Raw genomic sequence first — 11,490 nt, 5'->3', positions numbered from 1 at the left:
TATTAATGATTATTGTTTGAAAAGGTTATTTAACATACATTGTATGTAGTATTACGTTAAGATCTCTTATCTTCATTGACAAATTGTTTATGTGTAGTTTTCTAACAACCTCGATTTCTTTCAGCGGTTATGTCCAGAGTTCTAAAAGATATTCATCACCATGTTTATTAACCTTTTTTTCCTGTTATAAAATCTAATTATTTTTTATAAATTTGACGTTGCAGACAGCCTATCGGCAAACAGAGTATTAAGCTGTGAAATTCATTATGGTAAAGCCTAAAATGTTAGTATATCCCTTTGTTAGAAGCTGACATTTCATCACTTCGTTACTGCCGGTGGACAATGCCAACGTAATCTCCTTATCAGATCCTAAAGCTTTTAAGATCATTGTTCCTGAAACATTTTTATCACTAGAATACAAAATTCTGAATCAATACCAGCGTCCGCCAAACAGCCGCTGTCATATTATTATGTGATTATAATTAGTTTTCCACCTTCTCTTCACCACCAAGCTTTATTTAGTGGTAAACATATTAATGTCATGAAGACTGTTGTCACGGTATGAAATGGAAGGCGTGTAACCTTGCATTATGACCTTGGCGTGTAATGTTCTCTTTACCTGGTGTTTTGGTGTTTTGTTATACTGTTGACATATGCTTCCTTTGAACTGATATCTATTGTAAATTGCTTTACATGCAGTGTAAATTGTCAACTTAAGTAAGTTTGACCTTCAGTCATCTTCATATGCAATTTCCAAGCCAGGTTGTCGTGCACTGTACTTTGGATTTGTATAATTATGTTATCTTTTAGAACATTTTTTTATTGCCGATCTTTGATCGCATCGTTCAAATTAAATCCCAACTTTCCAAGACTTTAGGCACAAAGTACTTTCCAGGCATGTGTATAGGTATGAGGACTGTTTATTTGTCCGTTTATGTCTTATGGTTTTCTGTATCGTGTCTTTACTGTCTTATTGATATATCCCACATCTTAATGTCCTTAATGTATTGAGATCATATTGTTCGAATACACAATATGTAAAAACTACACCATTTTGAAGTAAGATGAACGATAAATAATTAGTAAAATTTCGAATAATTACAATAACAGCAATTTCGTCATCTGTTAAATTATCCATCTAATCAATCCATTTTTTTTCATATAAAATTTTAGATATTTTTATGTGTTAAGTATTAGATAAACAATTAAACGTCTTGACCTATTATGAAATTCCGTGTTCATTTATTTCCAGACACAGGTTGTTTTAAAGATATATGTGAGGGACGAAGTAATAACAATACAATAGTGTCGCCTGTGCATTAAAACTACTTGTTTCTTACCTAATAATCCTGCTTTATTTTAAACACAACTCGTATTAACGAATTGAAAGAGCGATTGAGAACAATATTATGATTTTTCAATTCGAGAATGTAAGAAGAAGTTATCAGTGACGTCACAATGTGTGAGGAGATGTTATCAAGCATGCTTATGTCAAACGTAAAACTGTTTAAAGGAAGGAGGAAAAGGCCAGTAATAAAAATTAATAAACAGCTTATCGGATATCGTAAAACATCAGGCGCTCGACACAAAATGGAGCTTCTTCGTTCGTTTTGCTGCGCTCACTCGCCAAAAAGGGTTCAGAGTGTGGCTCGCGGCTGATAGTTATGAGTGGCCGTTCGTGTCATTTGCGCGATATTATTAAGGCGTTATTTTGCTAAAATAACGCGTTTTTGCTAAAATAACGCGTTATTTCTTCATTTTAACGCGTTATTATACAAAACTATCGCGATATTTCATTTTTGCTTTTACTTTAAAATATTATCAAACTAACGCGTTAGTTTTCACTATTAACGCGATATTTATGAAAACTATCGCGATAATACGGAAATAAGCATCATCCAATGAGAGATTGTGTTACTTCTATGTTTTGGAATTAATGCAAAATGTTATAAACAAGAGTTCCCTCAACCAACATACATAGCTAAACTCAAGACTTTACACCGTTTTTCTTTATTTCTGATTGCTTAAGGTATTTATTCTTTTAAAATAACGGTGTTTCGGGATTTTTTAGATTGGCTCACTCTATAAGTGGCCTACCTTGGGTCCCTTTTCAAAAGTCTTCAACTAATGTCGGGTTTCGGCAAAATATTCTTTAAGATTTCTGCTGCGTTTATACGCAATGATAGGCACTTTTTTAAAAAATATGTCTGCATACTTCATCTGACTGTAAAATATTCCAGGACTTTCTTAATGCTCTACCCAGCCCTTTAACTGCTGGGTTATATTTAGTTATGAGAGTAAAAGGTATATTTTTCTTAATGGTCTTTCTAGTTAATGTATTGCAACGTTTAACTTTGTTGCAAGTATCTGAAATCAGATCTCTAGTAATTGGTTTATTATATCCTCTAGCTACTAATTTTAGTTCAAGGTTAATTAGATGCTTGTTCAAATCGATTTCATTATTATTGTTTTTAATGTGCCGTATAGTTTCTCCCGCAGTGATACTTTTAAAGGTACTATGTGGATGAGAGCTATTAGGTGGCAAAATGATAAGTTTCTGTCTTTTTAATGTGAGATTTGACATCCAAGATTCCATTTATATGAAATCTATTACCTTTATAAACCTCTAAATCTAGGTAGGTCATTAACTCTTCAGATACTTCATAAGTAAATTTTAACAGATTGTCGATCTTATTAGCAATGCTAAAAAATTCCTCTATTTGTAACATATTACCTATGGCAAGCCGTTCTCGTCAAAACTATGTTTAAACCATTTTTCGTAAAATTTACACACTGAGAATTACAACAAAGCACACTGAGATTTAAAAACTTCAAAACGCACACTGAGAATTGAAAATTACACACTGAGATTTGAAAATTACACACTGAGAATTAAAAATTACACACTGAGATTTCATAAAGACGCACTGAGATTACAAAAATGAAAAACGCACACTGAGAATTGAAAATTACACACTGAGAATTGAAAATTACACACTGAGATTTCAAAAAGACACACTGAGAATAAATAAACTGAAAACACACACTGAGAATTTGAAATCACACACTGAGAATTTAAAATTACACACTGAGAATTGAAAATTACACACTGAGATTTGTGCGCACTTTTTATGCGCACATATCTAATTAGCATACTTAATCTGAATCTATTACAAGCTTAAAACAACAAGGGGACAGAACTCGTTAGTCCTTCGATTTGGTTCCAAATTATTAATAAAAAAAACTTTAGAAATACAAGAACAAGAAAGATACCCACTTACTCTTATTACAAAATATAACCAAATGGTGAAAAACTTTATCAAAATTATAAGAACACATTGGAACAATCTGCAAAAGAATGCAGTGAAATTTTTACTCAAGTGTCTATTATAGCATATAAACGTAACAAAAATATTTAGACAATATACGTATAGTGTCTTGAAATATGAAATTTATTTGTATGAGGCTTAGAAACGGGAAAATGCGAGGTTCTACCGAGCATTTTCCCGTTTCGTGCCGAATACAAATAAATTTCATATTTCAAGACACTATACGTATATTGTTTTTATACTGAAATCGATAAAAAAATAAAAAAAAAAATAATAAAAATATGAAACAAACATTATTAAAAAAAAGTGTTTGGAATTTCCCCCTTGGGGTACCATTTTGGGGTATTTCCCTATGAGCGTAGTCTAGGCGGTAATCATTGACAATTTAAGGAATAAGAAAGGGAAAATGACTTTAATTAATAACATTTGATAAACATGGTATATAAATTACCAATTTGAAGACATAACAGGTTTAAATTCATAAAAGTTTGACCATTGTTACTACATGTTGTCATGGTTGTGACGTGACGTTGTAAGTAGGCGGGGCTTATAGATGAGTTGAGGTCATTGACGTATAAAGCTAACGTTTATACGTATAGCTTTATCTGTATAGTAAAATAGCTGATTGCAGTATAAAAAAGATTAACTGGCGAAATCAGGGAAACAGTTGGAAGACTTTTGAAAAGGGACACATGTTTAATTACTGGTAGTAATGATCTGAATTATAGGCAACAAACTTATGAATATGAGCGATGTTAAGTCTTGAAATTTATTACGAATGTTGGTTAAAGGAATCGCATTTCATATTATAATGACAAGAGTTCTTCAGATCAAGATATTAATCTGTTGAATTATTTATCTTATGAATATTCATTAGTAATTTGCATATTAATCTCAGTGTGTATTTTTGAAATCTCAGTGTGTAATTAACAATTCTCAGTGTGTGTTTTTCAATTTATTTCATCTCAGTGTGTCCTTTTAAAATCTCAGTGTGTAATTTTGAATTCTCAGTGTGTGTTTTTTATTTTTTTAAATCTCAGTGTGTAATTTCGATTTCTCAGTGTGTTATTTTTGGTTTTTAAATCTCAGTGTGAATTTTTTTCGACAAAAAGGTTTAAACATAGTTTTGACGAGAACGGCTTGCCATATATTACCAGTAAAGACCATAAAGCCGTCATCTCTATATTGACAGTGTAATTATAATGTGTGTTCTGTACTGAAATTTACCTAATATCATCTTTAGTATAGAGGCCAGATGTAAATCTGTGCACGAAGGCGATAAAATCCCTCCCATGGGGGCGCCTATTATCTGTTTATAGATGTGTCCATTAAATTCAAATTCATTGTTTTCTATTACTATTTTAATTAGCTCAGCTAAATCTGCTAAATTGGGGATTTGAAAATTATATGATAGCTTGTCAATTTTTTCTAAATTGTTGACTAATGTTTCTTCGGCAAATCTTTTATTTGCATGTTTGTATACATCGAAGTAACATCATAGGCAATCAGAAAACATTTGTTTTCTATCTTTTCTTTCTCTAATTTTACAATAAAATCTTTAGAGTCTTGAATGAAGAATGGATCTTTCCTCAATAAAGGTTTAAAAATTAGATCTAAGAATTTTTCAACTTCTACAAGTTGGGAAATTGCTTTTGTTGGCAATGGGTCTACTGTAAATTCAGAAATTATTGCGAGGTTTTTATTATTGCGAAATATGCGACTGAGTTGTAAACGCAATAATTTAAACTCGCACTTTGAAATGTTTTATATGAATTAAACATGATTTTTCTCAAAATCGTAATAATTAAAATCGCATTTTAGTCTGAAATGACAAAATTGCAATAATAAATGCACGCAATAATTTCTGAATTTACAGTATATGCAACCTCAATATCTGAATGGTTAAAACCTTGTTTAAAGATATTTTTAACTACCTCTGGGTTAATTTTGTGGATTTTAGGTAGAAAATACATGTGCCCATGTTTTGGGTTATGACTCTGTGTCAGAAAATTATATGTTTTCATATCTATTTCTTTTTGAGAAAACAATTTCCTAATTATCTCTTCTATCTTTTTACTAATAGATGCAGTATTAGGTTGTTCAAGTTCTACGTAGTATATGTCTTGAGTTTAGCTATGTATGTTTGTTGAGGGAACCCTTTTTTATAAAGTCTTGAGTTTAGCTATGTATGTTGGTTGAGGGAACTCTTGTTTGTAATTTTTTATTGTTAATGTTATTTCCCTTGTCTCTTCAGATTCAATCTAGAACCGCTCTTGTGATTGGCTAACATCATTGTACAAATATCAAAAATTAACGCGTTAATTCCAATAAAATATCGCGATAGATTACATTTGTACAATATACAAAAGTATCGCGATAGTTTTGTATAATAACGCGTTAAAATGAAGAAATAACGCGTTAGTTTAGCTAAATAACGCGTTATTTTAGCAAAATAACGCGTTAGTTGTACAAAATAACGCGTTAGTTTTTACTAACGCGTTAGAATATCGCGCAAATGACACGAACGGCCACTCATAGATAGTTAACGATATATATGTTTAAAAAATAACGATAATCTATACTTATCAGTCCATTCACGGTGGGTATGGTTGTCCTGCGAGAGAACGTACTGTGCTGGTGATTTGGTCCTGACGGGTGCTGGTGGGTCCTGATTCTGTGCTGGTGGGTTTGTTTACATTGTATCAGAACGGCAATAAAACGACTGTTTTGTTGCTTAATTTTTCTCTGATGTGTCATAAGTACCATGCAAAGTATATTACAACAATATTATATTGCAAAAGTCGTGCAAGTTCGTTAAACGGAATTGTCCTGACGCTGTGCTGGTGATAAGAAAAACGGTCCTGGTTCTGTGCTTTTATATTTTAGTTAAAAGTGGCATATATTCAAGAGCATTGATGCTGTACTGTTGTTGACTAATTAGCTGTTGTCTGCTTTCTTAAAAATTGACATTGTTGTGAATCTGTTTACTGTTATTATGAGAGAAAAAATACCCCTATTTAAAAAAAAAAAATGAAATTAACTGTAATCTTATTTATTGGCCTGTTAATGTTTACGATTTTCGGGATTACGATCATTTTGCAAGATCACCAAAATACGTTGTAATTTATACAATACTTAATATAATGTAGATGATGTGGTATGTTTTGTAAATTTCCATAAGAAACCAAAGGAAGTATGTGTTAACAACCATACGTCATCGTACGACCTTCAACAATAACCCATAAAATAAAAATGTGAAAGGTTTTGCATAAATATAGAACAAAGGACTTTCTGAGCGTTTGAATCATGTCTTTAGCAGCTTAAAACACATTTGTTTGTGAACAATTGAGTGTTGACTATAAGAATGACAATAGTATTGCGGGCTTGTTTATTTGGTGTTTTTTTGGGGGGAGGGTGGGGGAGGGAGGGGGATAAGTTAGAGCGAGGTTACAGTGAAAGCTTGGAATAGTTTCCCGTAAAATTTTAAAGGTGGATTGTAAAAGAAAAATGTATCTTATATTAGCCTTGGTCACACCTTACCGGATAGCTCGAACGGACGCCTAACGGATAACTTTTTCTCAATCCGTTCATGTCCGTTGGACGTCCGTTCTTATCCGTTAGGCGTTCGTCCATATCCGTTGCATGTCCGTTAAGCGTCCGTTTTATCCGTTGACGTCCGTTCTGTCCGATGGAAAATTTTGAACATGTTCAAACTTTGAACGGACGTCCAACGGATAAAATGTCCGTTGAACGTCCGTTAGGCATCCGTTTTGTACGGTACTCGTCCGTTTTGTATCTGTTACGTATCCGTTATGCATCCGTTGGAGATCCGGTAGACCAATTCACCAACGGATGTCTACCGGACGCCTAACGGATAAAACGGATGTAAAACGGATATTAACGGAAGGATAACGGATAAAACGGATGACTACCGGATGTAAAATGGACAAATGCCAATTGAAATTTCTCATGGTTTATTGCCTTTAATTTTTGGATGGTTTATTGCCTTTAATTTTCAGATTATTTTGTTCATCCGTTTTATCCGTTACGCTTCCATAGCGGTGTCTGTTTTATCCGGTACTCGTCCGTTGGATGTACGTTCGACGTCCATTCTGTCCGGTACGTATCCGTTTCACGTACGTTCAGTGTCCGTTGTGTGTCCGTTTGGCATTCGTTACATGTTCGTTAGTACACCAACGGACTCAAAACAGATACAAATTTTGTCAACGGATAACTTTTTTTTTATCCGTTAGGCGTCCGTTCGAGCTATCCGGTAAGGTGTGACCGAGGCTATAGCTATTAAGAATCACTTGCTGTAAGATTTTTCCAACATATTTTTTTTTTGTCTAAGCGGTTATCAGGTATTTGTTTTTCGAAAATTCGATAAAACACTAAAAAAATCACTATTTTATGAAAGGGCAAGCTAGAATATGTCAGAGAATGAAGACGAGATAACCTAGAAAACACTAAAAAACCTAAGATTTCTTAGCTTTAGACGAGATAACCTAGAAAACACTAAAAAACCTAAGATTTCTTAGCTTTTTCATTTCAAAATAAATATTTTTGATAAAGAATTACGGGGGAGGAAGTGAACAATGTGTCCTACTTTTCTATATTTAAATATTTTTCATGAATAAAAATCAAATGTGCCTTGATTATAATTGAAAATGAGTAAATGGAAAAAATACCAAACTAAAATACACTTTTATTTTAATATTGGTAATATCACTAAGCTTTTAAGTTTTGTGTGTCAAACACACCATCTCTGTAGTTATGACTCCTTACTAAGATATTTCACTTCATTCATTTTTTTTCTGCATTTTTTTATATTGTGAATTCATAGAATTATTATATTAAAATGTAGCCTTAATTTATATTTAAAAAACATAAACACGCCTGGAAAGTAAAATGCGTACTCGGCTGTCTGTAATCGACCATTTTTAGACACCCCAGGCTCCTAAAAAACAAGCCGGGGTGGGGGTTCAAAGATGCAAATTAAGTACTTATATCAATATTTTATCTTTTCGTGTACGGTTTATGACAATGTCAATTACGAAATGTGCATATATCAAGGGGAAACTTCTTGCAAAGCATTATTATTTATTATAGTTCATTATTGTATTTAGTAGAAAAAAGAGAATTTAGTGAAAATAAAATCACTATTTTTGTAGAAAATTCACAGACCTTTGTACAGAGATTTTTGTTATGTTTACCATGGGATCAACACAAGGGTTCATTACCGAGTAAACAAATCAAAATGTCTATCTACCTTGCACATTTCAGAAAATTCAGATCAGATAACGAAACTAGGTCCAGCAACATTTATAAGCAATTTAAGATTTTGACCCTTACAGTTTCCATTCACCACAAATATTCTCGTTACAACGAATCATTTTAAATACAAAAATACCAGTTGCAGCCTTTCGTTTATCTATTAATATATGTATACGGATGAAGTTATGAAAGGCAGCAGGGTCATCAGGGTGAGGAGTCCATGTCATCTGAAATAAATGCTAAGCATAGATCTAGAAAGCGACAGATAATCATGACATTAACTTAAACTCTCTTCTTTTCGACTTTTTTCGAACAAATTGACACATAAAATGAATTATATAGTATTGTGGAATTTTTAACTTATTTTAGATACTATATATTGTTATCTGATATTGGACGAAAGATGTTGCCCTTTTATGTTATTATGTAATACAAGTTAAGATCATTTGAAAACACATATTAAACAGCCAAATGGATGCACAAGAGCTAAAATAGGAGTCATAGATCCTGTTGGCAACAATTATCTGCCCAATTTTATTGATTGTGTAACATTTGTTTCAAATATGACCAACTTCTTATCCAAAATCACCAGCACCGTATCAGGACCCACCAGCACAATGACAGGACCCACCAGCACAGTATCAGGACATGCATAAATTGAGAAAATGCTAAATTTTAAGAAATTGCAATGTTTTTTCACAAAATTGTTTTGTCGTGTGGATTGCGGTATAGAAAGCGGACTCTGAGCATTTTTGTTTTATTTTTTCAGTTCGAGATTTTCTGAAAATGAGCATTTTTGTGTTACGCTTACTGAAACAGTTTAGAGGGTCAATTTTTTAATGGTTTATATATGAACCCATAAGAAACGAAATTGAAAAATCTCAACTGTTTTCTTCCATATTTTATGAGTGAAAACGTCAAAAATCATCATTTTCGTCTTTGTTTACATTTTTTCATTGATCACCAGCACCCGTCAGGACCGAATCACCAGCACAGTACGTTCTCTCGCAGGACAACCATACCCACCGTGCCATTAGTGGTTAACCTTCCTCGTTAAATAATGTATTTATAGGAAACAGCCTAGTTATACAAGTTAGAAAATTGAGAATGGAAATGGGTAATATGTCAAAGAGATAACGACCAAAGAGCAGATAACAACCGAAGGCCACAAATTTGAATTTGGCCGAAAACTTAAGACAGCATGTAAGATAAAAGTTATTACACCTGAAATTTCAACCTACAAGGTGTTTCCCTATATGCGGAAAATCATGAACAATATCTTTTTGTATCTTTATTTCTATTTTGAATCTTGCTTGTTTACGATTTTTCGTTAATATATATAGCAATTATCAGTGGCGGATCCAGGGGGTGGTCCCACGGCGCACCGGACCACCCCCATGACGAACCTCATTTTTTTTTATAAAGTGTCTATTTTTTCAATAACTAGCTAATTAATAAATTAACACTTAAGATTAATCCTTTCATCGCACTAATTGGTTATGAATTACCTGGATACCTGGAGGTGTCACAATGATAGAATACGGATCAATGCGTTTCACCTGTATACATGTAATTAAATTGTCAAAACAGCTCGTCAATATGAAGATTAGTTGATTGTTGGTTGCTTAACGTCCAGTGGCAAATATTTCATGCATATTCAGGACGAGAACAAGTTCACAAAAAAATACAATAGGTAGGTGGATACGATAGAGGCCATCTGGGATGATGGTCGGGGGAATTTTGACTGCCACTGGAAAATGAGGGTATATTGGATAGGGACAGAAATTTTGCCTTGCAACAGGCCACCTACGGACCCCTCAAAGAGTTGTTGCAAGGGTTCTTAACGTGCAAAGAGCGTGGCACTCTCTTTACACGAGGCATCGGATTTAACGTCCCCCTTCTGACTGGACGTGACTGCGAACTTGATACATTCCGCACAGCCAAACGGACGCCCCACTTCGGCAAGCGTTTTACTGCCGGTCAGGAGAAGACCAAGTGACCATATTTTTATACCCCAGTCACCTTAGGGGTTTCAATATGAAGAAGTTGACTTTCCAAATATTTCTGTTATCTTAAAAATCATAGCTACCATTGGGGTGACGAGTTGCGAATGTAAGCGATCCAAGAGTGAGTTATCACTTTTAAAAACCTACCTGAGAACAACTATGGGGCAATCGCGTTAAACGGACTTGCGTTGATGCATGTGCACTACAGTTTGGAACTTAACATAAAACAAATTATAGATAACTTTGCAAGGAAACACCCGTGATGCATGATGTTGAATGACCTGATAAACGACTTTTGTTTAATTAGTAAATTTTGAACAATTTTACGTAGAACTATTTTTACCGATTCGGAACATTTTAGCTAAACTTTTTTTACAGCTTGCCTAATTCAGATGACAGTTGTATGTTGTGCTATTTTAGATTGCAAGATATTGTATAGAGTCTTAAATAAAAATCAGTTTTACATGTCTTTAAATTCCTTTACCTAGGAATATGTGCATTGCATGGTGTTGTCCAAAAACATGATCTTCCATAATGTCGAAGGTATTTTTTTAACCTTTTTCATACCATTCAATATTCATTTGGGACCACCCCCAAATTTTTTTCTGGATCCGCCACTGATTATACGACGGTTACGCTTCAGATTTTCAAACTAAAAAGGCCGAAAGTTTTCAAAGTAGACAATGTTCATTTGTACACGGACAGTAGCCAAAAAAACATGTACAATTCAACTATATGCGGATAAACTGTTCATGCGACATAGGAATTGGCATATTTGCATTTATATTTAAGGGGCATGTATTATCCTATAGTAATGAGTGTCGTCACGATAAGGCAATATGGCCGCTATGTAAATTAGCAAAGTACCCCAAATTTTGCCA

Source organism: Mytilus edulis, chromosome 3 (genome assembly GCF_963676685.1).
Source record: "Mytilus edulis chromosome 3, xbMytEdul2.2, whole genome shotgun sequence".
Lineage (NCBI taxonomy): Eukaryota > Metazoa > Mollusca > Bivalvia > Mytilida > Mytilidae > Mytilus > Mytilus edulis.
This window is presented reverse-complemented; position numbering follows the sequence as displayed.